At 45.6% G+C, this 25,647-nt stretch overlaps 1 protein-coding gene across 4 annotated transcripts in view; it reads right to left on the minus strand.

Annotated features, from left to right (window-relative positions):
- LOC137350656 (collagen and calcium-binding EGF domain-containing protein 1-like) overlaps positions 1-25,647 on the minus strand; it is a 159,911-nt gene that overhangs the window by 54,944 nt on the left and 79,320 nt on the right. The gene's annotated exons all lie outside the window — the stretch shown is intronic.

A 25,647-nucleotide genomic window follows, 5' to 3' on the forward strand; every position in this document is an offset into this window, starting at 1 on the left:
CTGTCTCTTGAGTCTGAATGTGGTGCTTTCAAGCCCTGCAGGAATAGAGCACCATGTTGTAGTGCAGTGCAGTGATGTAGGCTGACACTCCAGTGCAGTACTGAGGGAGTGTTTCACTGTCAGAGGGGCTATCTATTGGGTGACATGCTAAAATGCTCTCCCTGTCCTCTCAGGTGGAGGTAAAAGATCCCGGGCACTATTTTGAAGAAAAGCAAGGGTGTTTGTCCTGGACCAACATTTATCCAGCATCACTAATAAACAGATTTTTTTTTTTTAGAGATACAGCACTGAAACAAGCCCTTTGGCCCACCGAGTCTGTGCCGACCATCAACCACCCATTTATACTAATCCTGCACTAATTCCAATTTCCTACCACATCCCCACCTGTCCCTATATTTCCCTACCACCTACCTATACTAGGGGCAATTTATAATGGCCAATTTACCTACCAACCTGCAAGTCTTTTGGCTTGTGGGAGGAAACCGGAGCACCCGGAGGAAACCCACACAGACACAGGGAGAACTTGCAAACTCCACACAGGCAATACCCAGAATTGAACCCGGGTCCCCGGAGCTGTGAGGCTGCGGTGCTAACCACTGCGCCACTGGTCATTGTCACGTTGCTGTTTGTGGGAGCTTGCTGTGCACAAATTGGCTGCTGTGCCTCCTACATTGCAACAGTGACTACGCTGCCAAAACAACTTCATTGGCTGTAAGCGCTTTGGGAGGTTTTGTTGCCAAAATTGTCCAAAAAATAAATGGTTCCACTCCCCGTCATTAATGTCATTTACTTTGGGTACAAAATTCATAAAAAAAAGCTCACAATTTTTTTTTTAATGTTCAAGCTATTTAAAAGTTGATTAATGAGGGTGACTGATGTGGGTCTCCAGTAAAATAGCATGCAAAATGAAGACAGTGCATGGCCAAAATTAATAAAACTAGTTTTTCAATGGAGCAGACTCAAAGTTATGTTTGTGGATGTTTGTGGTTGTTGAAATGTTTAGCAAAGACTGAAAACCCCATTCAGCAATCAGTGAGTGATCAGTAGCCCCACCGTCCAGCTGCTGCTTGAAGCCGTTCTCTCTTTCCTTCTCCGTTTTCCAAGAAAACAAACAGAAAACAAGTCGGCGGCGACATAGCGAGGGGCTGTTTTCCTCAAGGGCTGTCTGGAGGAGTGTGCTCCAGAACAAATTGGATGTGTTCCTTTTCCCCTTCCCCCACCCACTTCTGTGTTGGGTTTGCCAGACCTGGGTTGAAGCTATAGACTAGTGACGGTCTCAGTTTTCCTGGAATAAAGGGGTGGGGCAGAGGGAAGGAAAAGCAGACTGGGCTCCTAATCACTATTCAGTGTTCTTACTGGATATTGTACACTGAGTGAGCTTTGTTATAGTGCCTTCTACGGATGAGACACCTGCCAATACCCATTGCCTAGACTTATGGAGGTTAAGGATTTTGATGAGTACTGAATGCCTGTTTGCGCAACAGACTTATAGAGCAGACTGGGAGACAAATTGAACCTAAATTTAAATCATGCAGCTTAGATCTTTCCTTATCTGATTCATAAGTGTGTTAATGAGTGCACTGGTTGGAGTAATCTCTCTAACCATCTCCAACCCGACAATGCTCCAAGAATGCCGTGTTCTTCAAATTCTGGTCTCTTCGCCTACTTTCCTCTTTCCACCATTGGTGGACGTCAGCTATTTAAGGCCCTAACTCTGGAATTCCCTCCTTTAACCTTTCTGCCTCTCTCTCCTCCTTTAAAACGCTCCTTTAAAAATGACTTCTTTGACCAGGCTTCCGGTCACCTGTCCTAATACCTCCTTGTGTGGCTTGGTGTCGAATTTTATCCCCATGAAGTGCCTTGGGACATTTTACTCTGTTAAAGGCTCTATATAAATGCAAGTTGCTGTTGTTGTTGATGAGTCTGGAGGGTAGCAGTTGGAGTTTCCCGGAGTTATATGGCTTGGTGTCTGATAACACTTCTGGGAAACACCTTGAGACATTTTACTATGTTAAAAGCACTAAATAAGCGCAAGTTATTACTGTCGACCTTGAAACCGCTCCACACAATCAGGATAAAGATAAAAGCAAAATTCTGCGGAAGCTGGAAATCTGAAATAAAAGCAGAATGTCCGGGAAATACTCAGCCGGTCAGGCAGCATCTGTGGAGAGAGAAACAGAGTTGCCTTTCTTCATCAGGATAAAGATCTCCTCTGACTTCAGGTTGGAAACACGCAGTGTAAAATGAATTGAAGAGGCCTGCAAAACTTAGAAGCTCACAATACAAGATTGCTCAACCTGGCAATTTCATTAAACAAGGTGGCGATGATAGCTATAGTTAGACACTGAAACATTCTGCTGGGACTGAGAGGTACCCTTGTGAGGTTGAAGCTAAACTATGTCACTGGGGTAATGTTCCCTATCTCTGTATTCTTCTTTAGTCCTACAACCATCTAAGATATCTGCAGGCCTTCAATTCAAGCCTCTTATGCACCCCCGATTTTAATCACTCCAACATTGCCAGCTGTGCCGTCAGCTGCCCGGGCCCTAAGCTCTGGAATTCCCTCCCTAATCCTCTTTGCCTCTTGACCCCTCCCTACTCTGTCAAGTTGCTCCTTAAAACTTACCTCTTTCACCTATCTTAGGGTGGCGCAGTGGTTAGCACCGCAGCCTCACAGCTCCAGCGACCCGGGTTCAATTCTGTGTACTGCCTGTGCGGACTTTGTAAGTTCTCCCTGTGACCACGTGGGTTTCCGTTGAGTGCTCCAGTTTCCTCCCACATGCCAAACCTGCAGGTTGATAGGTAAATTGGCCATTGTAAATTGCCCCTAGTGTAGGTAGGAGAATTGAGGGAAGGTGGGAATGTGGTACGGAATATGGGATTAATGTCGGATTAGTATAAATGGGTGGTTGATGGTTGGCACAGGCTCGGTGGGCCGAAGGGCCTGTTTCAGTGCTGTATGCCTTTAAATATCCTCTTACACGGCTCGGTGTTTGATGACGCTTGTGTAATTTCCTTGGGATGTTTTACTACAGTAAAGGTTCTATATAAATGTAAGTTGTTGCTGTAGGTTGAAATAAAAACAGAAAGTGCTGGAAAACCACAGCCGGTCAGGCAGTATCTGTGGAGAGAGAAGCAGAGTTAACAATTCAGGTCAGTGATCTTTCATCAGAACTCTACTTCTCTCTCCATAGAAGCTGCCTGACCGGCTGTGTATTTCCAGCATTTTCTGTTTTTATTTCAGGTTTCCAGCATCTGCAGTATTTTGCTTTTATTGCTGTAGCTTGAAGTTGGCTGCCCTGTTTCTAGCCCTGGGAAGAGTTGGTTATACAGAAGCCTTGATTTACTGATGTTGGGAGTTATTTTTGGCACAATATTTATTGGTGGCTTTTAGACAGACTGGAATGGAAGTGTGTTTAGACCCAATTTTCTGGGGCCATCTCATTGGGATAAGATCAGATGGCATTTTGGATGGGGGTTGGTGAGGATGAGGAGCTGGTCAGCTGTAACTAATTAATAGGAATGAGGTGCTGCAGGAAAGCAGGGATCAGGATGAGTAAACGGCCTCCTGTCATGTACAAGCTGGTGATTCCGATTGCTGCCAAGTCAAACAACAGTCGTATAAAACGACTTGACTAGGACTGGAGTCCTCTGTTGAGGATGCAGCAAAATAAAACAGCAGACCAGAGGTGTTTTAATCATTATATAAATTATTGATATTTTAAAGGATCATGCTATTAGCATAAATTGCAGCTCATATAGGCTAACAGATGGTGTGATGCTGTTGGTCACTGGGCTCTCAGGTACTAAAGAAGGTTACTGCAGAACTGGGAATTGTCCACAAGGTGGAGCAATGGTTCCACAGTCATCTGCAAAAATCCATCATCGTCTGTGTTTCAGAGCTTTGAGAGCATGGTGACTATGTTAAGTTATATAGCAAACACTTAATGCTAATGTAACTCATACTGACCGAGTCTTGATAAAAGTAAATATAGGGGAACTGTTTCCCACCGGCAGGAGAGTTGGTAACCAGAGGACACAGATTTAAGGTAATAGGCAAAAGAACCAGAGGAAAAGACTGTTCAGGCAGTAAGTTGTTGCGATCTGGAATGCACTATCTGACATAGTGGTGAAAGCAGTTTCAATAGTAGCTCAAAAGGGAATCGGATAAATGTTTAAACTGGACGACACAAAGGTTGGTGGAGTTGCGGATAATGATGAGGATTGTCAGAGGATACAGCAGGATATAGATCGGTTGGAGACTTGGGTGGAGAAATGGCAGATGGAGTTTAATCCAGACAAATGTGAGGTAATGCATTTTGGAAGGACTAATGCAGGTGGGAAGTATACAGTAAATGGCAGAACCCTTAGGAGTATTGACAGACAGAGAGATCTGGGCGTACAGGTCCACAAGTCACTGAAAGTGGCAACGCAGGTGGATAAGATAGTCAAGAAGGCAAAAGGCATGCTTGCCTTCATCGGTCGGGGCATAGAGTATAAAAATTGGCAAGTCATGTTGCAGCTGTACAGAACCTTAGTTAGGCCACACTTAGAATATTGCGTGCAATTCTGGTCGCCACACTACCAGAAGGACGTGGAGGCTTTGGAGAGGGTACAGAGGAGGTTTACCAGGATGTTGCCTGGTCTGGAGGGCATTAGCTATGAGGAGAGGTTGGATAAACTCGGATTGTTTTCACTGGAACGACGGAGGTGGAGGGGCGACATGATAGAGGTTTACAAAGTTATGAGCGGCATGGACAGAGTGGATAGTCAGAAGCTTTTACCCAGGGTGGAAGAGTCAGTTACTAGGGGACATAGGTTTAAGGTGCGAGGGGCAAAGTTTAGAGGGGATGTGCGAGGCAAGTTTTTTACACAGAGGGTGGTGAGTGCCTGGAATTTGCTGCCAGGGGAGGTGGTGGAAGCAGATACGATAGCGACGTTTAAGAGACATCTTGACAAATACATGAATAGGAAGGGAATAGAGGGATATGGGCCCCGGAAGTGCATTTAGTTTCGGCAGGCATCAAGATTGGCGCAGGCTTGGAGGGCCAAATGGCCTGTTCCTGTGCTGTACTGTTCTTTGTTCTTGGTTCTTGGACACTGAGTTTAGGACCAGAGAAGCTGTTTCATCACACGTCAATCGCCGAGGTACAGCCAGAAATAGTGTGCTTAGCAAAGTTAAGAAAGAGCTGTATTTATATGCAGCACTCCCTCGGCGCTGCACTGGGAGTGTCAGCCTAGATTTTTATGCTCAAGTCTCTGGAGTGGGGCTTGAACCCTCAGCTTTCTGACTCAGAGACAGCAGTGCCACGGCCGACTTTTAAAAGCTTCTAGATTGTGGGCTCAAGACTAAGAGAGGTGAAGAGATCCACCATTTTAAAGTCCTGGGACCAGAGTGAGTTAGAGGAGGGACCTGACGAGCAAAATCAGTCCCATTCCTGAAGACAGGGAGCACATAGGTGCTTTTACATTGCTCTTCAGCCATCATCTCCACTGCTTCCTGGATCTTCCTGTCCACTCGTCGAAGTGAACCTGACAAGTTTACATTGGAGGTTTCTCCCAACTATGCTGGGTGCCTGCATCATCAGAATGGCACTTAATGCAACAGAAAAGTGTTTAAAGTCTTCAGTAACCTGTGAAGATCGGGTACATCTGGCTGATTTTGCCCTGATTCTGAATTTTGCAGCATAACACATGCTTTATATGGGGCTCAGCAATGCGGTAACTTTCCACTGTCCTTCAGTGAAAAAAGCCTCTCCAACCTACCTGCTCTGGTCAACATGTAATTCCAGTTCCACAATATGTGTTGATTCTAAATACCCTCTGGCATTTTAGGAATGGGCATTTAATACTTGCCAGTCCGGCCAACTTGCATTTCTATAGCACCTTTCACAATCTCAGGATGTCCCAAATCGCTTTACAGCCAATGAAGTACTTTTGAAGTGTAGTCACTGTCGTAATGTAGGACATGCAGCAGCCAATTTGTGCACAGCAAGCTCCCACAGATAGTCATGTGATAATGATCAAATAATCTCTTTTAGTGATGTTGATTGAGGGACAACTATTGGCCGGGACACTGGGGAGAACTCCCCTGCTCTTCTTCCAAAATAGTGGCCATGGGATCTTTCCCATCCACTTGAGCAGATGGAGCCCTGAGTATAATGTCTCATTGGAAAGACGGCACCTCCGACAGTGCAGCACTGCACAGGGAGCGTCAGCCTAGATTTTCTGCTTTTGTCAATGGAGTGGGACTTGAACTCACAGCCCTCTAATTGAGAGCGTATCCACTGAGCCACAGTTGGCTTTACAGTAGAGCAAAGGAAGAACAGCCATTGATTCCAGCTTTGGTACCTTATGCATGTGGCAATTCTTCATCCACAGTGCTGTTTGTGGAATCTTGCTGTGTGCAAATTGACTGCAGCATTCCCTACATTACAACAGTGACTATACTTCAAAAGTATTTCAAAAGTAAATGGTCTGTGTTGAGCATCTCAGATCTATGCCTGCATAGTTAAATGCCCAATTGAGTTTCTGTCAACCTTATAATCACTCACGACCTTTCACAACCTTAAGAGAAAAGAGACGTCCATTCGTGCTTCCAAAATCCAGGGTTAGAGGATCTTGTTTAATAACAGCCTTGTAATGCACTGTGACCTTCTCTTCAAAGCAGCTCCACACATAATGGCCTCTTGTTGACACGATCGCTGTTGAAGAACCCTGCGTGGTATTATGGAAGATCAATGGGCCATGTATGTGAGAATTGGTCTTGTCTGTGATGTCCTTCACAATAGGACAGTCTGTTGGTGTTCACTGTCAAGATATGGAAAATGGGAACTTGTGTGAGGTACTGGAAAGTGTTCATACCCCACTGAGGGGATCGGAACCTTCAGGAGAGAGGAGGTAAGGCAAAAATTGGCAGAGTATGGAAAGGTGCCACTCAGCTCAAACAACTTTGAATGTTTTTTTTGACAAATGCTGATGAGTTACAAGTGACAGTCCAGTGGAGGGGGAAAACCATTATATTTCCCACAAGTCAATGAACGTTCAGCAAACAGACAGTTAAACAGACAATCATCTTCCCAGTTTAGGAAGTCGGTACTCAAAAATTAGTCTTTTTGGTGGCACATAATTTCACCCATCTTCAAAGCAAAAAGGTTGAGCTGTTCCACACCTCCAGGCTATTTACTTTCAACGAGTAATTTTCCACAATGCCATTAATCAGCATCTCCTTAACATTACTTGGCCTGGGAAAGGCACAACGCGGCTTATTTTCCTTTGGCAGACATAAGTGGAAGAGTTCCAACACTTAGTGTTGTAAATGAGTGGAAAGCAAAGATTACAATTAGGGGATCTATTTGATGGGATTAAACTTGAACGTTCAGAAAATACCTATAATGCCTTTACAACACTTCTCACATGTATCGCCTCTTTCCTGAAGTTGACAACAATTCCGACTTTTGTTCGGATCCCACTCCCTGTCCTTTTTCCCCTGGTGTCTGATGCAGCCACAATGGTGGTCAAGTGAGGGCAGGACTGGACTCAGCTCTGGTACCGACCCATTCACCGTCATTCACTCCCTGACCTTACATTAGGCTAGTTGCACCTCCTGTCTGGCCCTGAGTTTTCAAAAGCATTGTCAAATGAACTGTGCAGAGATTTCAACCAAATTTGCTCTAACTCTGGTTTCTTTTTTTTTTAAGCGAATAAGCAAAACACAGAAACGCCAATAAATCTTGGATTTGGGTGCCATCAAAACATGACTACAAGTGAGGCACCTGAACCAGCTCTCAACACCCCATCCACAACCCATCCCCTCCCTATCGAAACACAAATTGTAATCAATGTGGGGGTAAGATCTTCTGCGGAGATTTTTCCAATCTCCCACCGGAATTTCAGTGGACGATGGGCAGAAAACTCAGGAAAGCAGCTTTGAATGGCCATTTATGGGAATTGCTCTGAGATTTTTTAACCAATTTCCTACTGGCTACTTTTAGGAGATTGATAACCCCAACAAGAATTTTACACCATGATTTCTAACAATCAAAGTCCAATTCTGCCAGCACTTTTAAGTAAGGTCAGCTTGAATTCACTGACCAATGAGTTCCTGAGACACACAGACTAGGAAAAGAAAGAATTGAAAGACTTGTATTTATATTTCCACCTCAGAGTCAGAAGGTTGTAGGTGCAAGTACCAGTCCAGACAGTTGAGCACAAAATCTAGGCCAATCCTTCAGTGCAGTACTGAGGAAGTGCTGCACTGTCAGAGGTGTCGTCTTTCAGATGAGACATTAAACCCGAGGCACCGTCTGTGCTCTCAAATGAATGACCCCCCCCCCCCATGGCACCATTTCAAAGAAGAACAGGGGAGTTATCCTTGGAGCCCTGAGCCATTCACTATTGAGGATACAAGTAATATCCCAGTGTTAGCTGTATGTCAGGAAATGGAAGGGAGGGAAGAACTCACGAAAATTACTTTCACCAGGGAAGTGGTACTGAACAGATGGTTGGAGCTATGGGCTGACAAGTCCCCGGGTCCTGATGGACTTCATCCGAGGGTGTTAAAAGTGGCTAGTGAGATAGCTGATGCGTTAGTTTTAATTTTACAAAATTACCTAGATTTGGGGAAGGTTCCATTAGATTGGAAAATAGGGAATATAATTCCTTTATTCAAAATGGCAGGGAGACAGAAAGCAGGAAACTGCAGGCCACTTAGCTTAACATCTGTCTTAGGGAAAATGTTAGAAACTATTATTAAAGACGTTATAGCAGGGCATTTAGAAAAATTCTGGGTAATCAGTCAGAGTCAACATGGTTTTGTGAAATCGAAATCATGTTTAACCAATTTATTAGAGTTCTTTGAGGGAGTTACATGCGCTGTGGGTAAAGGAGAACCAGTGGACGTACTGTACTTAGATTTCCAGAAGGCATTTGATAAGGTGCCACATCAAAGGTTATTACATAAAATAAAAGCTCATGGTGTAGGGGGTAACATATTGGCATGGATAGAAGATTGGCTAGCTAACAGGAAACAGAGAGTAGGCATAAATGGGTCATTTTGTTTTGGCTGGTTGGCAAGATGTAACAAGTGGTGTGCCACAGGGATCTGTGCTGGGGCCTCAACCGGATGGTTGCTAAATTTGCTGATGACACAAAGATAAGTAAGAAAGTAACTTGTGAAGAGGATATAAGGGATATAGATAGGTTAAATGAAACGAATGAACTTATTAGCGAGAGGCAGCATGGTTTTGTGAAGGGGAGGTCGTGTCTCACTAATTTGATTGAGTTTTTTGAGGAAGTGACAAAGATGATTGATGAAGGAAGGGCAGTGGATGTTATCTATATGGACTTCAGTAAAGCCTTTGACAAGGTCCCTCATGGCAGACTGGTACAAAAGGTGAAGTCAGACAGGATCAGAGGTGAGCTGGCAAGATGGATACAGAACTGGCTCGGTCATAGAAGACAGAGGGTGGCAGTGGAAGGGTGCTTTTCTGAATGGAGGGATGTGACTAGTGGTGTTCCGCAGCGATCAGTGCTGGGACCTTTGCTGTTTGTAGTATATATAAATGATTTGGAGGAAAATGTAGCTGGTCTGATTAGTAAGTTTACGGACGACACAAAGGTTGGTGGAGTTGCGGACATTGATGAGGATTGTCAGAGGATACAGCAGAATATAGATCGGTTGGAGACTTGGGTGGAGAAATGGCAGGTGGAGTTTAATCCAGACAAATGTGAGGTAATGCATTTTGGAAGGTCTAATGCAGGTGGGAGGTATACAGTAAATGGCAGAACCCTTAGGAGTATTGACAGGCAGAGAAATCTGGACGTACAGGTCCACAGGTCACTGAAAGTGGCAACGCAGGTGGATAAGGTAGTCAAGAAGGCAAAAGGCATGCTTGCCTTCATCGGTCAGGGCATAGAGTATAAAAATTGGCAAGTCATGCTGCAGCTGTACAGAACTTTAGTTAAGCCACACTTAGAATATTGCGTGCAATTCTGGTCGCCACACTACCAGAAGGACGTGGAGGCTTTGGAGAGGGTACAGAAGAGGTTTACCAGGATGTTGCCTGGTCTGGAGGGCATTTGCTATGAGGAGAGGTTGGATAAACTCGGATTGTTTTCACTGGAAAGACGGAGATGGAGGGGCGACATGATAGAGGTTTACAAAGTTATGAGCGGCATGAGAGTGGATAGTCAGAAGCTTTTTCCCAGGGTGGAAGAGTCAGTTACTAGGGGACATAGGTTTAAGATGCGAGGGGCAAAGTTTAGAGGGGATGTGTGAGGCAAGTTCTTTACACAGAGGGTGGTGAGTGCCTGGAACTTGCTGTCAGGGGAGATGGTGGAATCAGGTACGATAGCGACGTTTAAGAGGCATCTTGACAAATACATGAATAGGATGGGAATAGAGGGATACGGTCCCCAGAAGTGCAGAAGGTTTTAGTTTAGACAGGCATCAAGATCGGCGCAGGCTTGGAGGGCCGAATGGCCTGTTCCTGTGCTGTTCTTTGTTCTAAATGAATGACCAAAGACCTGGCAAATGGAGTATAATGTGGGAAAATGTAAAATTGTCCACTTTGGCAGGAAGAATAACAAAGAAGCATATTATCTAAATGGTGAGAGATTGCAGAGCTCTGAGGTGCAGAGGGATCAAGGTGTCCGAGTGCATGAATCGCAAAAGGTGAGTTTGCAGGTACAGCACGTAATTAGGAAAGCTAATAGAATTTTATTGTTTCTCGCGAGGGGAATTGAATACAAAAGTAGGGAGGTTATGCTTCAGTTATACAGGGCATTGGTGAGACCACATCTGGAGTATTGTGTACAGTACTGGTCTCCTTATTTAAGGCAGGATGTAAATGTTTTGGAGGCAGTACAGAGAAGGTTTACTAGACTAATACCTGGAATGGGCGGGCTATCTTATGAGGAAAGATTGGACAGGCTAAGCTTGTATCTGCTGGAATTTAGAAGAGTAAGAGGCGACTTGATTGAAACATATAAGATCCTGAAGGGTCTTGACAGGGTGGATGTGGAAAGGATGTTTCCCCCTTGTGGGAGAATCTAGAACTAGGGGTCACTGTTTAAAAATAAGGTGTTGTCCATTTAAGACAGAGATGAGGAGAATTTTTTCTGAGGGTAGTGAGTCTTTGGAATTCTCTTCCTCAAAAGGCGGTTGTAGCAGAGTCTTTGAATATTTTTAAGGCAGAAGTAGATAGATTCTTGATAAGCAAGGGGGTGCAAGTTATCGGGGGGTAGGTGGAAATGTGGAGTGATCAGTTCAGCCCTGAACTTATTGAATGGCAGAGCAGGCCCAAGGGACCGAGTGGCCTACTCCTGCTCCTAATTCTTATGTAATATTTATCCCTCAACCAACATCACTAAAAACAGATTATCTGGTCGTTATCACATTGCCATTTGTGGGAGCTTGCTGTGCACAAACTGGCTGCTGCTTTTCCTGCATTGCAACAGTGACCACACTTCAAAAACTACCTCTTTGGCTGTAAAGTGCTTTGGGATGTCCTGAGGTCATGAAGGATCCGATGAATCGCTGTCTTTGGAAATGGTTGCATATACAGATGGGATATAAAACAAATGGAAATGAAATGAACTGTTAACCATCTAGAAAAGATGGAAATAGTCACAAAACTCTATCATTACCGAATATAGTTCTCTATCCCTTGTACAATAGCATGAAGACTCTACTCTGGAACAAACCCAAAAGACATAAGGTTATAAACGAGGAAGATAGCAATGCTTTAAGGAGTGAAACTCCATAATCCTGTTTTTATTCCTGGACTCAGTACAATCCAAAGTCATGCAGACTAAGGACTCAAGGATGACTACTTCCTCCGTGCCAGAGTTACAGCCTCCGCAACACAGAAGAGATGTGGTCAGATTGCCATTCCTCAACAGGACCATGGCCACAGGACACTGCTACAGTAAACTAAACCTCCACATTTATGGCAGGAACACAGGAGCTGCTGCAGCTGCATCTCACCCTTCAGTACTTATCCATTCTCTGCAGAATGCCAGAAAGCCTCACGCACTATTCCAGCTGCATGTGGATTTTATTCCAGTATCCTCATCTAGAAGCCGGACCCTTGTATAAAAAAAGTTGATGCAGATAGTCAAAAGAAGGAAAGGCTTGCATTTCTATAGCGCCTTTCACGACCTCAGAACACCCCAAAGTGTTTTACAGCCAATGAGGAACTTTTTGAAGTGTTGTCACTGTTGTTATGTCGGAAACGCAGCTGCCAATTTGCGCACAGCAAGCTCCCACAAACAGCAATGCGATAATGACCAGATTTTTTTTTTTGTGACATTTTTTTGAGAGACAAGTACTGGCTAAGACATCAGGGAGAATGCCCTGCTCTTCTTTTGAAATAGCGCCATGGGATCTTTTATGTCCACCTGAGAGAGCTGACAGCCCTCAGTTTAATGTTTCATTCACAAAATGGCATCTCTGACAGTGCAGCACTCCCTCAATACTATCAGTTAGTGTGGCAATAAGCATTGCTCATTAGCTACTCTATATTACTCACTCCGTATAGTTGAAATGGTGCCCTTTCCACTCAATAAATATGAATGGAGTATTATAAGTTAAAATGGAAAGGCAATGAGATGATATTTTAGCCACATCGGAAAAGTGAAGATACTCACAAAATTTGTTTTTGCTCAACAAATTTGGGGTTACTTTGGAGTTACTTTGGTAACTTTGGGGTTATTCGGGATACAGTAAATAGAATAGAAAAACTCAACAGTCTACAGAGAGAGGGGAAAGAGCCGGAGAGTGGGACTAACTGGACTGTTCTTCAAAAGAGCTGACGCCGACTCATTGGGCCAAATGGCCTCCTCCCGTGTTGTACTATTTTATGATTCTATGAATTGATGATTCTGAAGGCCACGTGTGAGGGGAAGGAAGACAGTAAATGGCCCACGGGCCTTACTATGAGTACAAAGGAATTAGGCCATTTGTCTTGCTCATTGATGTTCCAGTAATATTTCTCCAGGTCTATCTTTGGCATGATATCTATCCTTGTCACAGCGATTTATGGTCATGTCAACTTCTTTGGACACTAAATCTCTTGAAGGGGGTATAGCGTAGATTCATCAGAATGATACTTAAGGATTTAAAAGCATTAAATGAGGATTGCATAAACTGGCTTGTATTTATAGAGTCATAGAGTTATATAGCACAGAAACAGGCCCTTCGGTCCATTGTGTCTGTGCTGGCCATCAAGCACCTAACTATTCGAATCCCATTTTCCAGCATTTGGCCCGTAGCCTTGTATGCTGTGGCCTTTCAAGTGCTCATCAAAATACATCTTAAATGTTGTGAGGGTTCCTGCCTCAACCACCTCTTCAGGCAGTGCATTCCGGATTCCAACCCCCCTCTGGGTGAAAATTTTTATCCTCAAATCCCCTCTAAACCTCCTGCCCCTTACCTTAAATCTATGCGCCCTGGTTATTGACCGCTCCGCTAAGTGAAAACATTTCTTCCTATCTAACCTACCAATGCCCCTCATTATTTTGGATACCTCAGTCATGTCTCCCCTCAGCCTTCTCTGCTCTAAGGAAAACAACCCTAGCCTTTTCAGTCTCTCTTCATAGTTGAAATGCTCCAGCCCAGGTAACATCCTGATGGATCTCCTCTGCACCCTCTCCAGTGCAATCACATCCTTCCTATAATGAGGTGCCCAGAACTGCACACAGTACTCCAGCTGTGGCCTAACTAGGGTTTTATACAGCTCCGTCATAACCTCCCTGCTCTTATATTCTATGCCTTGGCTAATAAAGGCAAGTATTCCATATGCCTTCCTAACCATCTTATCTACCTGTGCTGCTGCCTTCAGTGATCTATGGACAAGTAAACCAAGGTCCCTCTGACCTTCTGTACTTACTAGGGTCCTACCATCCACTGTATATTCCCTTGCCTTGTTAGTCCCCCCAAAATGCATCACCTCACACCTCTCAGGATTAAATTCCATTTGCCACTGCTCCGCCCATTTCACCAGCCCATCTATATCGTCCTGTAATCTAAGGCTTTCCTCCTCAAGATTTACGACACCACCAATTTTCGTGTCATCTGCGAACTTACTGATCATACCTCCTATATTCACATCTAAATCATTAATGTACACTACAAACAGCAAGGGTGCCAGCACCGATCCCTGTGGTACACCACTGGTCACAGGCTTCCACTCACAAAAACAACCCTCGACCATCACCCTCAGCCTCCTGCCACTAAGCCAATTTTGAATCCAATTTGCCAAATTGCCCTGGATCCCATGGGCTCTTACCTTCTTAACCAATCTCCCATGCGGGACCTTATCAAAAGCCTTTCTGAAGTCCATATAGACCACATCAACTACTTTACCCTCATCTACACACCTAGTCACCGCCTTGAAAAATTCAATCAAGTTAGTTAGACACGATCTCCCTCTGGCAAAGCCATGCTGACTATTTCTGATTAATCCCTGCGCAGGCTTGGAGGGCCGAAGGGCCTGTTCCTGTGCTGTAATTTTCTTTGTTCTTTCTTTCTTTGTTCTCTCCAAGTGGAGATTAATCCTGTCCCTCAGAATTTTTTCCAATAGTTTCCCAACCACTGATGTTAGACTCACCGGCCTGTAATTACCTGGTTTATCCCTGTTACCCTTCTTGAATAATGGTACCACATTCGCTGCCCTCCAATCCTCTGGTACCTCTCCTGTGGCCAGAGAGGATTTGAAAATTTGTGTCAGAGTCCCTGCTATCTCCTCCCTTGCCTCATATAACAGCCTGTGATACATCTCATCCGGGCCTGGGGATTTATCCACTTTTAAGCCCACTAAAACAGCTAATAATTCCTCCCTTTCAATGCTAATATGTTCAAGTATATCACAATTCCCCTTCCTGATCTCTACACCTACATCGTCCTTCTCCATAGTGAACAGAGATGAAAAGTAACCTCACCTATGTCCTCCGGCTCCACACGCAGATTGCCACTTTGGTCCCTAATGGGCCCTACTCTTTCCCTGGTTATCCTCTTGCCCTTAATATACTTATAAAATGCCTTAGGATTTCCCTTTATCTTGCCCGCCAGTGTTTTTTCATGTCCCCTCTTCGCTTTCCTAAATACTTTTTTAAGTACCCCCCCTACACTTTCTATACTCCTCTGGTACCTCCGCTGTTTTCAGCACTCTGAATCTGCCATAAACTTCCTTTTTTTTCCTGATCCAATCCTCTATATCCCTTGACATCCAGGGTTCCCTGGACTTGTTGGTCCTACCCTTCACCTTAACGGGTACGTGTTGGCTCTGAACTCTCACTATTTCCTCTTTGAATGACTCCCACTGGTCTGATGTAGACTTTCCTACAAGTAGCTGCTTCCAGTCCACTTTGGCCAGATCCTATTTTATCACATTGAAATCGGCCTTCCCCCAAATCATTCCCTTTATTTCCAGCCCGTCTTTGTCCTTTTCCATAACTACCTTAAATCTTACAGAGTTGTGGTCACTATCCCTGAAATGCTCCCCCACTGACACTTCTACCACTTGTCCAGCTTCATTCCCTCGGATTAGGCCCAGTACTGCCCCTTCTCTTGTAGGACTTTCTACGTACTGGTTCAAAAAGCTCTCCTGCATGCTTTTTAAGAATTCTGCCCCCTTTAAGTTTTTTGCACTAAGACTATCCCAGTTGATATTAGGGAAATTGAAATCCCCTACTATTATTACCCTATTATTTTTACACCTGTCTGAGATTTGCCTACATATCTGCTCCTCTCTCTCTCCCTGACTGTTTGGAGGTCTGTAGTACACTCCCAGTCAAGTGATTGCCCCCTTTTTGTTTTTAAGTTCTACCCATATGGCCTCATTTCAGGAACCTTCTAAGATGTCATCCCTCCTTACTGCAGTAATTGACTCCTTGATCAACAGTGCAATGCCACCTCCTCTTTTATCCCCTCCCCTGTCGCACCTGAAGATTCTATACCCTGCAATATTGAGCTGCCAGTCCTGTCCCTTCCTCAACCATGTCTCTGTGATACCTTCAGTTGAGAAGACTGAGGGGTGATCTAATCAAAGTGCTTAAAATAATAAAAGGGATTTGATAGAGTAGATACACAAAGACTATTTCCTCTGGTGGAGGAATCCAGAATGAGGGGCATAATCTTAAAATTAGAACTCGGCCATTTATGACTGAAATCAGCAACACTTTCCCCCAAAAGATTATGGATGCTGGGTCAAATGAAATTGAATGGAAAACGATAGATTTTTGTTAAGTAAGGATATCAAAGGATATGCAACAAAGGTGGGTAAATGGAGTTGTGTTACAAATCAACCAATAATTACATGGTAGAACAGGCATGACGGGTTGAATGGTTACTCCCAATCCTATGTCCAACTAACATGCACATATATATATCTGGAACTCAATAGTCTTATGTAATTATGCATATGTCTAGCTGAATAAACATTGTTAATGAGGTCATGCTGTCATTTAATTGAGTGACACTGGCTGAAGTGCAGAGCATCAACAAATGAGAACATGCAGAAGGAATGAGCACAATGATCTTGTAAAAGCAATGAGTTCCCTTTAACCTTAATTAAATCCAGTTCCATTTGCAGAAATCCAGTCCGGTATTATGATGCTATTTGGAATACAACCCAGTACTGGGCCCGATTTTAACTCTGTGAGTGAATGGGTTTTCAGTGAGCTATGACTGGGCCCAATATATTCAACAGTGATTCCTTCTGAGAACTGGCAGGAAGGAAGATTTTACTTACTGGTATCATCAGTGGAATTGTACCTAATTCCACAAAAGGTATTTCTTGTGATTATCACAGTGTCTGCAAACAGTATCTGATACCTTGGTTACAGATGTGTAGATAAGTGTGAGTGCAACGCAAGCTAAGAAATAACCAGTTAATGTCTACTCTCATGTAAGTGTAATGAGATCCCTCTGTTATTGCCAAGTGGACCTAGGACATATGCACAGTCTAACTTGATTGATTTGTATTTCTGTGGGTTTCTCTTGTGCTTCCCAGCTGGGAAAGCTGTCATCCTAATGTAATTCCCCACAAAATGGAAACAGATTAACAGGCTTTACCAGGCTTTCCTTTGCTTTGGGATTGCTATTCCCTGAAGTAACATAAATTTCACCACACCTTTCAATATGATGAATATCTCTTCTTAAAATCTATCTCTTTGTCCAAGCTTTTGGTCACCTATCCTAATATCTGCTTGTGTGACTCGGGGTTACATTTTGTTCGATATTGCTCCTGTGAAGTGCCTTGGGACATTTGATGACATTAAAAGTGCGAAGAGGAATGCAGACTGGTTTCAATCTCATAATGAAGGGCTGGAACCTGTCATAGCCGCTAAGCGCATTGCACTGTTGAACTACAAGAAAGCCCCCAGCGAGTTAACATCCGGAGCACTTAAAGCAGCCAGAAGCACTGCACAAAGAACAGCCAGGCGCTGCGCAAATGACTACTGGCAACACCGATGCAGTCATATTCAGCTGGCCTCAGACATCGGAAACATCAGAGGAATGTATGATGGGCTTTTGGGCCAACCATCAAGAAGATCGCCCCCCTCAAATCTATATCAGGGGACATAATCACTGACCAACGCAAGCAAATGGACCGCTGGGTTGAGCACTACCTAGAACTGTACTCCAGGGAGAATGTTGTCACTGAGACTGCCCTCAATGCAGCCCAGCCTCCACCAGTCATGGATGAGCTGGACGTACAGCCAACAAAATCGGAACTCAGTGATGCCATTGATTCTCTAGCCAGCAGAAAAGCCCCTGGGAAGGACAACATTAGCCCTGAAATAATCAAGAGTGCCAAGCCTGCTATACTCTCAGCACTACATGAACTGCTTTGCCTGTGCTGGGACGAGGGAGCAGTACCACAGGACATGCGCGATGCCAATATCATCACCCTCTATAAAAACAAAGGTGACCGCGGTGACTGCAACAACTACCGTGGAATCTCTCTACTCAGCATAGTGGGGAAAGTCTTTGCTCGAGTCACTTTAAACAGGCTCCAGAAGCTGGCCGAGCGCGTCTACCCTGAGGCACAGTGTGGCTTTCGAGCAGAGAGATCGACCATTGACATGCTGTTCTCCCTTCGTCAGATACAGGAGAAATGCCGCGAACAACAGATGCCCCTCTACATTGCTTTCATTGATCTCACCAAAGCCTTTGACCTCGTCAGCAGACGTGGTTTCTTCAGACTACTAGAAAAGATTGGATGTCCACCAAAGCTACGAAGTATCATCACCTCATTCCATGACAATATGAAAGGCACAATTCTACATAACGGCTCCTCATCAGACCCCTTTCCTATCCTGAGTGACGTGAAACAGGGCTGTGTTCACGCACCCACACTTTTTGGGATTTTTTTCTCCCTGCTGCTCTCACATGCGTTCAAGTCTTCAGAAGAAGGAATTTTCCTCCACACAAGATCAGGGGGCAGGTTGTTCAACCTTGCCCGTCTAAGAGCGAAGTCCAAAGTACGGAAAGTCCTCATCAGGGAACTCCTCTTTGCTGACGATGCTGCTTTAACATCTCACACTGAAGTGTGTCTGCAGAGTCTCATCGACAGGTTTGCAGCTGCCTGCAACGAATTTGGCCTAACCATCAGCCTCAAGAAAACGAACATCATGGGGCAGGACGTCAGAAATGCTCCATCCATCAATATTGGCGACCACGCTCTGGAAGTAGTTCAAGAGTTCACCTACCTAGGCTCAACTATCACCAGTAACCTGTCTCTAGATGCAGAAATCAACAAGTGCATGGGAAAGGCTTCCACTGCTATGTCCAGACTGGCCAAGAGATTGTGGGAAAATGGTGCACTGACACGGAACACAAAAGTCTGAGTGTATCAAGCCTGTGTCCTCAGTACCTTGCTTTATGGCAGCGAGGCCTGGACAACGTATGTCAGCCAAGGGCGACGTCTCAATTCATTCCATCTTCGCTGCCTCCGGAGAATACTTGGCATCAGGTGGCAGGACCGTATCTCCAACACAGAAGTCCTCGAGACAGCCAACATCCCCAGCTTATACACACTACTGAGTCAGCGGCGCTTGAGATGGCTTGGCTATGTGAGCCGCATGGAAGATGGCAGGATCCCCAAAGACACATTGTTACAGCGAGCTCGCCACTGGTATCAGACCCACCAGCCGTCCATGTCTCCGCTTTAAAGACGTCTGCAAACGCGACATGAAATCCTGTGACATTGATCACAAGTCGTGGGAGTCAGTTGCCAGCGTTCGTCAGAGCTGGCGGGCAGCCATAAAGGCGGGGCTAAAGTGTGGCGAGTCGAAAAGACTTAGCAGTTGGCAGGAAAAAAGACAGAAGCACAAGGGGAGAGCCAACTGTGTAACAGCCCCGACAAACAAATTTTTCTGCAGCACCTGTGGAAGAGCCTGTCACTCTAGAATTGGCCTTTATAGCCACTCCAGGCGCTGCTCCACAAACCACTGACCACCTCCGGGCGCTTACCCATTGTCTCTCGAGATAATGAGGCCAAAGAAGAAAGCTGCTATATAAATACAAGTTGTCGCTTTTATATAGTTGCATTGTGCAGTTTTGCTTTTTTTAAAATCTGGATCTTTGTGTCCCGAGTTTTTTTCTACTTGTAAATAAATCTGGAGCAGATGGTATAATGTGGTTTAGCAATGTGCCAGTTTTCATTATCTGAGGAGATGATCTGAGGAGATGTGGAAGGGATTCCACCTGGTACATTGTCCATCCTTGTCATCCTCAGCCTCTTCGCATTTGACCAGGTTGATCACAATGTCTGCCTCTACTGTCTCTCCTCCCAGCTCCAGATCCACAGGACTGCCCTTGCCTGGTATCACTCCAACCAATCAGACTCAACTCATGCATCTGCAGCACTGAATTATCTTCCCTTACTCACACTGTCAACTCTGGAGTCCCCCAAGGGTTTATCCTTCCCACCCCCCCCTTTTCCTCATCTGTCTTCTCCTTATAGCATTATCCAGAGTTAAAGGGTCTGCTTCCAATTGCACTTCTTTCAATCCCACCCCTCCCCCATGCTGCCAGACTATCTGTCTGACATCAATCAATGGATAAGCCATAACTTCCTTGGAAAGACCTAAGCCATCATTCTTGGCACTTTCCACAACTCTGCACCATTTCCACTGACTCCACCTCTCCATTCCCCCACCACCACCCACCTTACCCCGGCCACTGGCTCAGGCTGAAGAAAATCATGTGAAACCTTGGCATTCCCTTCGGCCTGCGCTTCAAACCTCTCCTGTCACCAAAAAAAACCCGATTTCTGCTCTGTAACTTTTCCTGCTTCCACCCCTATTTCAGACTTCCTGCTGCTCAAACTCTTAGCTGTGCCTTCATCATATCCAGACTCCGTTATCCCGATGATCTTCTCACTGGCTTTCCTTCATCCATAGCTGTCCATGTCCTGTTCAGCATTAAACTCCATTCACTCATCAGCCCTAACCTCACTGGTGTATGCTATTCCTTGCCTCCCAATACAGTCAATTTCATATCCTCAATCCTTGTCACATTCAAATCATTCGATAATCTCTCTACGTTGTACCTCATCAACCACTTCCAGGCTTTATTCCCTTCCCACACCCTTCAGTCTTCTAACTCTGGTCTCCTGAAAATGTGTATCCCCCTCACTTCACCTCCTCATTGTTGGCATGACATACAACCACATAAGCTGTACTCTCTGGAACTCTCTCCTTAAACCTCTCTGCCTCTCTACTTCTCTTTTCATTTAAAGAAAAACTTCCCAAAAACTAATGTTTTCACCAATGCCATCGATTACCCTCCTCTCGTCCCTGGCTTGGTATTCTGTTCCCCATACTGTTACCCTGTGTGGGAAGGTTTGCTTGCTGTATAAATGCAAGTTGTTGTGTTGCTCTGTCAAACAGTTTACTATGATTCAGGTCAACCGTCTCACCATAATTCAGCAGCGGACAAAGATTCAACTTTAAGTTCATAGTAGACTCAACTTGCTTAAGAAAACAGTCATCAAGCTATTGTCATGAGTAAAGTTGTTGGGATAAAGCCTGAGCTAACAGTCTTCTTCACCCAGTGCTCTTGGGTTATGCAATTGTACCTGATACAAAGCCAAGGAGAAAGCTGGACTCGTTCAATCCTGTGAGGCTACCATTTCTTTTTGGGGTGGAGGGGTGGCTGATTGTTTTTGCAGTTCAACAACAGCGTTCATGAACTTGAGTGGTGTGAAGCCAAACTTCATTTGGCAGCAATGCTCAGAGTAGCTTCATTCTACTTGGCTTTGTCGCAATAACCCCTAATGGTCCTGGTTTTGCTATAATCTGCTTCGCCACAGTCACATGGTCACAGATTCCGAAGCTGCTGCTTTGGAGAAATTTGTCAGATTAATAGGCAACATTCTAGCCACGTTCACCAGGTTTGCACTTTCGTGGATGAATCAGTTTTGGGATGTGTGCTCCCGTTTGACCATTGTCACGGGTATTCCTGGCACTGGAGATTTGGGCACTTTAAGATTTGCACGATTGTTTTAATGTACGTCTTTCCCAGTAATGGAAGAAAGAGAGGAACATTCTGACATTGCCTCACCTTTGTCTCCATGAATCCTGTGCATTAAAACAGCTCGCAAAATTAATAAATGAATAAAAATGGCAAGTGTTAGAAACACTGCTAATGCCGGTGTACCTTTTCACATCCAGGCAGAGTGGCCTGGATTTTGTGTAGGAGGCGGGGGCTCCTGTCGCCGGGCTGAAAAGGCGGGGAGAACCCTGCCTCTGCATTTTTGCACCGCCCACCCCCCCACCACCAGAGCAATCCTCCAGTGTTTTTTAATTAAAGATTCACAAGCAGGGCTCCTGTCCCTTTAAAGATGGGGATCCCGCCTCCATGAGCTGTCAGCCATTCAGAGGGCCGGCAGTTCAGCAGTATCAGCACGGTCACTGGGAGCGGTGGCCACTGCCGGTACTGTAGAGACCTCAGACCCAGGCCCAGCGCTGGTACCCTGGACGAGAGGTAAGTGAGGCGGGGTCACCGGAGCCAGTCGGAAGGGAGGGTGGCGGGGTGGGTGTCTGGTCATAAAGTTTAGGAGGAGGAAGGTCCCAGGGTGGGGTGGGGGAAGGTAAAGTTGTTCACGATGGAGGTCCTCCCTGGGCCACAAATTGCCAACCCCCCCAAGTCAGCAGGGAGGGTGCCTTGTGTTGCAAGGCGTCTTCCCTGCACGGCATAGGTCCCCCTGCCACTGGTAAGATCCCAGCGGCGGCAAGACCAGGCCCTTAATTGGCTATTAATAGGCCACTTAAGGGCCTCAATTGCCCTCTGGGCGGGAAGGCCGTCATTGGCCTATCCTGTCCCCGGGGAGACCACTTGGCGACGGGCCCTCCATCACGCCTCCACCCGTTGCGATACTCTGTGGCCACCACCCCGCCCCCATCCCGCCTCGGGGGATCCATAAAATCCCGGCCGATGTGTCATACTCACTGGGGTAGATTTTGACTTTGTGTGATAGTTTGAAATGTCTGATAGTGAGTCTGCAGCTCAATCTGCATATCTGTCTATTTGCATTTCCATTGAAGTCAATGGGGGGAGATGTGAAAAGAGCGGCAGACTCATTATCACCCATTTTAAACTATCACACAAAGTCAAAGCTTAGCCCAGAAAGTCTGATCCACAATGGGGTATGTTGAGGACTGGGTTGGCAATGTCCTCCTTCTGTGCTGTATGATTCTGATTCACATGACTCATTCTAAAGCCTTTCAAACTACACCTGCCACCATCTCAACATTAGCCAAGAGTCAGCAAGAGAATTGGCAGAGAATAACGTCACGGAGCGGGCAGTATAACTCGGGTCTGCCCGTCCCACATGTGTCACTGCATTTTCTTCCTGCTTATTGGAAATGGAGCAGAAATTGAATCACGAGCATTTGACAAGTTACCTTCCTGACTGAAAAACAGACATTCCTAGTAATCACTATCCTTCAGTACTCTGTAAATTTCTACTCATTTGCTAAACCATTCCATCAATCTGAGAGCTTTACCTGGATCATTTTTCTTCCACGAGTTGTTGTGATCTGGAATGCACTGTCTGAAAGGGCGGTGGAAGCAGATTCAATAGTAACTTTCAAGATGGAATTATATAAGTACTCGACACAATGTAAAATTGTGAGGCTGCAGGGAAAGAGAGGGGTAGTGGGACTAATTGAGCTTTTTCAACGAGCCAGCACAAATATGATGAGCTGAATGATTTTATTCTGTGAACTTAGAAGATACACATTTTGCAGCAGCACCAGAGCTTAAATATTCCTTTTATTTTTTTTGTGATGTTCCTCACAGAAAACAGCTGATTTGTTCAAGATTAACGTCCTCAAATTATGCTGTGGAATTCTAGAAAGGAAGAAGTGTGCTTATTGCCTCTCTCAGGGCATTGCAAAGCACTTCGCAGGCAATGAATGACTTTAAAGTGCAGCCACTGTTCCCTGGGTGAATGTGATAGCAGTTCTGTATGCAGCAATGTCCCACGGACAGTCCTGAGTGGAATCAGCAGGTAAGTAGTCTGGGGGTACCATGCGGGTACCCATAGCGACACCTTTTACTTGAAGGAAGTGCGTGGAGTTGAAGGAGAAGTTGTTCAATGTGAGAACAAGTTCAGCCAGGCGGAGGAGGGTGGTGGTGGATGGGGACTGGTTGGGCCTCTGTTCCAGGAAGAAGCGGAGAGCCCTCAAACCATCCTGGTGGACCCTGGTCCACTCCTCCATTACCCCCACCACCTCGTCCCCGTCCCAGGGCACCTTCCCTTGCAATCGCAGGAGGTGTAATACCTGCCCATTTACCTCCTCTCTCCTCACTATCCCAGGCCCCAAACACTCCTTTCAGGTGAAGCAGCGATTTACTTGTACTTCTTTCAATGTAGTATACTGTATTCGCTGCTCACAGTGTGGTCTCCTCTACATTGGGGAGACCAAGCGCAGACTGCGTGACCGCTTTGCGGAACATCTTCGCTCAGTCCGCAAGCAGGACCCTGAACTTCCGGTTGCTTGCCATTTCAACACTCCCCCCTGCTCTCATGCTCACATCTCTGTCCTGGGATTGCTGCAGTGTTCCAGTGAACATCAACACAAGCTCGAGGAACAGCATCTCATCTACCGATTAGGCACACTACAGCCTGCCGGACTGAACATTGAGTTCAATAATTTCAGAGCATGACAGCCCCCCATTTTACTTTCATTTTTAGTTATTTTTTCTTCCTTTTTTTTACATTCTTTTTTACATTTTTTACAATCTTTTTTTGCATTTATTTCATTTCATCTTAGTTTGTTCAGTTTGCTTACCCACTTTTTTTCAGGTTTTTTTTCAGGTTTGCACTTGCTGCTGTTCAATATTCAGTGTATTCACACCTAATCTGTACTAATGCTTTGTCTTTCAACACACCATTAACATATTGTTTGCCTTTGCTCCGTGACCTTTTGGTCAGCTATGTGGCCTGGTCCAATCTGCACCTTCTCCTTTGTTATCTCTTGCCCCACCCCCACCTCACTTGCTTATAATCTGTGACTTTTCTAATATTTGTCAGTTCCGAAGAAGGGTCACTGACCCGAAACGTTAACTCTGCTTCTCTTTCCACAGATGCTGCCAGACCTGCTGAGTGATTCCAGCATTTCTTGTTTTTGTTTCAGATTTCCAGCATCCGCAGTATTTTGCTTTTATTTAAGTAGTCTGGGGATATGGTTTGGAAGGGCCGGGGCGTGCACCAAAACATGGGAGGAGCGAGTAGCCAAGGTACGACAAAAGTTGGGCATGTGGGGGCAGCGATCTCTCTCCATTGTGGGTAAGAACCTGGTCATCAGGTGCGAGGCGCTCACGTTGTTGCTCTACGTGGCGCAGGTCTGGCCCATACCCCACTCCTGTGCTGTGGCGGTCACCCGAGCCATTTTCCGCTTCGTCTGGGGATCTAAAATGGACCGGGTCTGGAGGGACATGATGTTCAAATCTCTGGATAAGGGCGGGAAAAATGTACCCAACGTGGCCCTCATCCTGATGACCACCTTCGTGTGCGGCTGCATCAAGCTGTGTGTAGATCTCCAGTACGCAAACTCCAAGTGTCACTACGTGCTGAGGTTCTATCTGTCCCCGGTGTTGCGAAGGATGGGCCTGGGCACATTGCCGCGGAACGCTCCATGCAGTTGGGCCGTGCCGTACCACCTATCCTTCGTGGAGCAGCTTCTGTGGGAAAACACCTTTGACCACCGGTCCATCAGGCAGTGGTCTGCACGGAATGTCCTCAAGGCCCTACGGGAAAAGGAGACGGTGGATCCTGTCGGATGGTTCCCCGAGCAGACTGTCAAAGTCATTTGGCGGAAAGCCTCATCACCAGAACTTTCAAACAAGCACCAAGACGTAGCTTGGCTGGTGGTGAGAAGGGCCCTTCCCGTCAGATCCTTCATGCACACCCGAAGTCTCGCCCCCTCCGCACAATGCCCCCACGGTGGCTGTGGTGGGGAAGAGATGGTCGCCCACCTCCTCCTGGAATGTGTCTTTGCAAAGCAGGTGTGGAAAGAGATGCAGTGGTTTTTGTCGAGGTTCATCCCAAGCAGCTCTGTAACACAGGAGTCTGTGCTCTACGGGATGTTCCCAGGGACGCACACCGAGACAAACATCAACTGCTGCTG

The sequence above is a fragment of the Heterodontus francisci genome, chromosome 35 (assembly GCF_036365525.1).
Source record: "Heterodontus francisci isolate sHetFra1 chromosome 35, sHetFra1.hap1, whole genome shotgun sequence".
Classification (NCBI taxonomy): domain Eukaryota; kingdom Metazoa; phylum Chordata; class Chondrichthyes; order Heterodontiformes; family Heterodontidae; genus Heterodontus; species Heterodontus francisci.